This window comes from Colobus angolensis, unplaced genomic scaffold (assembly GCF_000951035.1).
Source record: "Colobus angolensis palliatus isolate OR3802 unplaced genomic scaffold, Cang.pa_1.0 Scaffold16, whole genome shotgun sequence".
Taxonomy (NCBI): Eukaryota; Metazoa; Chordata; class Mammalia; order Primates; family Cercopithecidae; genus Colobus; species Colobus angolensis.
The window spans coordinates 18,235,210-18,238,991 of record NW_012114710.1 but is presented as its reverse complement, the minus strand read 5'-3'; positions in this window follow the sequence as shown (position 1 = coordinate 18,238,991).

Below are 3,782 nucleotides of genomic sequence, written 5' to 3'. Positions count from 1 at the left end.
ACACAATGGAATCAACCATCCAAAAAAGAATGAGAAACAGAGATATCTTTTTCCAAATGTAAAGTAACTACATGGAACCCAAGCATGTGGCTAGATACTTTACCATGACACTAAGACTTCATTTCTTATACAATCTATAGCAGAGATCAGCAAATGTTTTACTTAAAGGGGCATATAGTAAATATTGTAGATTTTGTTGGCCAAAAACCACAATCAAGGCAATTATGTGGGTACTGATATAACTATTTAAAATGTGATCATCTAAACCATTCTTAGCTCACAGACTGTCCAAAAAATAAAACAAAAAAGAACAGAGCAAAAGAAAACAGAAAAAAAAACAGTTGGCTTATTGACCACTACTTTATAATGTAATAATTTATATCTGCAAACTTTATGAGCTACTTTGATCTATGATGATGGTTCACATTGTGCTAAGACAATACACAATGGATCCAAGATTGAACTGTAGATTTGAGTTGGAACCCAGACCTCCAAGTAGAAAATAGAGGGTATCACTTGGAGGTATGACGCAAGATGTGTTTCAATGGAGGTGAGACCCAGGACAACCTGCTGTTGGAAAACTAACAGGCACCAGACCATGTAACCAGCTCAGTCAAAGTAGCAAGTGGTGTGAAGCTGAACACTTGTAAATCACTTAGCACAGTGACTTGCACACAGTAAATAGTAAATAAATGTCAATTAATACATTTTTATTACTGTTATTTTGTATCAGAAAAACACATCCTAGGTACTGGGCGGCAATGGGTATAACTTGAAGAAATTATAGCTTTTTCGTAGATCCTGGAAAAGGGGGAAAAAAAAAAACAGAAATAGTCAGATTGAAGGGCTTTCTTAATGACCCAACTGCTCAACCAAACTGGGTCTGATAGAGAGAGTTATCTATCCAGTGGTTAGAGTGCTTAACTGCTAAGTGAACTGTGAATAGTTGAAGGTTGTATTTCAAAGACACTCCAAAGCCTCAGAAAGTAGTCCATGTCCCCAGTTGATAACTCTGTGAAAGGGAACATAAAACTCTGGAGTAATCATGATTTCAGTAATAATTTCTCTTTGGAATTTTTTGCCACGCAAAGTTATACACAGTGAATCAGCCTTGCAAACATAAGTATGTGGCTGCATCCAGTAGCAGGCATCTGTTGTCCCATGCTTCCTGGTGCCAGCATTTGCACAAGGCACTGCTCACACCCTCCACTGCAACTACTCTTTCTGGTGACTTTGTGTAGAACTCCTCTGGGAGAAGGAGGGAGAGAAGCAGCATCGGTTCCAAGTTTCTGTACACAGAGGACTAGCAATACATCTTTTGTGATGATAATGTTCATCCATGACATCCGTAACTCATGGAATGGCAATGTTTCCCAAAGTGGGTCTATAGAATACGCTGTTTATTTTTCCATTATGTATTTCAGAAGCTTATTTGGCCACAATTTTTTTCCATCGAGAGTTATTACAATCCTGCAAAACATACATAAGAAAATATTGCAAACCAAAAAAACAAAACAAAACAAAACACAGTTCACTAATTTCTCCATTGCCAGAGTTTCTATATATTTGTTTAGACAATAAGGGAACATGGCTTCACAAAATTGACTGGTTCCAGGATTTCAGGAAGACAGTTTAAAATCTAAGGGAGAGAAAACAGGTATTTTTCCTCTAAGAATGGGAATGAGAAAAGGATGTCCTCTCTCAACATTCCTATTCAACATCACTTTGAAGTTTTGACTGATGCAATAAAAAATGGAAAGGAAGTAAAATGTATATAGATTGGGAAGCAAGACATAAAATGTCTTTGCTTGTAGATGGCATGCTTTTCTACATAGAAAACCCAGTAAAACCACCACCAACAATAACAGCAACAAAGTCTTCTAATTAGTAAGTGGTTATAGTAAAGTTGCAGGAAGGGGATAATATTTAAAAAGTCCACTGCTTACTTATATACCAGCAGTGAACAATGGTAATTTGGAATTAAAAACACAAGTCTGTATACATTAGCAGCAAAATAAATGAAATAGTGCAGAGCAGTGGTACGTGCCTATAGTCCCAGCTACTTAGGAGAGTGAGGTGAGAGGATCACTTGAGTCCAAAAGTTTGGTCCAGTCTAGTGAACACACCGAGCCTGTAACTAACAAGAAAAAGAAGAAAAAAAAACTTATGTATAAATACAGCCAACCATACAAATCTAACCATATATGTACAAGATCTACATGATAAAAACTACAAAACTGATTTAACAAATGAAAAATCTCCACAAATGGGGGGATATTCCAAGTGCATAAATCAAGTCAATATTGTCAAAATGTCAGTTCTTGCAAACTCGATGAATAGATTCAATGCAATTTCAGTCAAAACCCATCAAGTTGCTTTGTGGACTATCAACAAAATGACCCTAGAGCTTATATGAAGAGAGAGAGAGAGAAAAAAATAAACAGACTAGACAAAGTAATACTGAAGGAGAAGAATGAAATCAGAGGAGTGATACTGTCTGACTTCAAGACTTACTGTAAGGCTGTAGTAATAAAGTTAGTGTGGTTTCATATAAATATAGGCACGGTTCCATAGATATAGATTTACTGAATAATTACTGAAGTCTACTCCAGGCTTTTATGTTTCCTTTCATAAACACAGCTATCCAGTGTGGACATGGATACTATTTTCTGAGTATTGAGAGTGCCTTTGAAATATTACCTTCGACTTTTTCTCAGTTCACTTAGTAGTTTCCCACAGGAAAACATTTTCCAACCTATATAGTAAAGAGAGTCCAGAAATAGACACATTTATAGTCAAATTATCCTTGATAAAGAAATAAAGGCAATTACATGAAGAGAAAGAATAGTCTGTTCAACAAATGGTGGTGGGACAACTGGATGTCAACATGCAAACAGACCTCACACTTTTCAGAAAATGTGACTCAAAATAGATTATACACCCAAATATAAAATACAAAACCATAAGACTCCTAGAAGATAATATAGGAGAAAATCTAGGTGAACTTGAGTTTAGGGATTACTTTTAGATTCAAAATTATACATTAAAGATTCATGAAAGAAAAACTGATAAGTTGAATTTCATTAAAATTAAAAGCTTCTGCCTTGCAAAAGACATTGTTAAGAGAATGGAAAGATAAGACTGGGAGAAAATATTTGTAAACCACATCTGAATAAAGGACTGGTATTTCAAATAGATAAAGAACTCTTAAAACCCAACAATAAGAAAATAATTCATTAAAAAAAACTGACAAAAGATATGAGGAGACACTTCACCAAAGAATATATACAGATGGCCAAAAAAAGCATGTAAAAAGATGCTCAGCATCAAATATCACTAGGGAACTGCAAATAAAAACAACAAGATACTACTGTACATGATTAGAATGATCAAAATCCAAAACACCGTCAGCACCAAATGATGGCAAGGATGCGGAGCAGCAGAACTCTCATTTGTTGCTGGGGAGAATATAAAATGGCACAACCACTTTGGAAGACAGTTTAGGAATTTTCTTACAAAACCAAACCCACTTTTACCACACAATCCAGCAATTGAGTTTCTTCATATTTAACCAAAGGAATTGAAAACTTATGTCGACACAAAATCCAAAATGTGAGACCAACCAGAATATCTTTGAGTAGTTGAATGGGTAAACAGACTGGTACATCTATACATTAAAAATATTTTGGCCAGCCGGGCGCGGTGGCTCAAGCCTGTAATCCCAGCACTTTGGGAGGCCGAGACGGGCGGATCACAAGGTCAGGAGATCGAGACCATCCTGG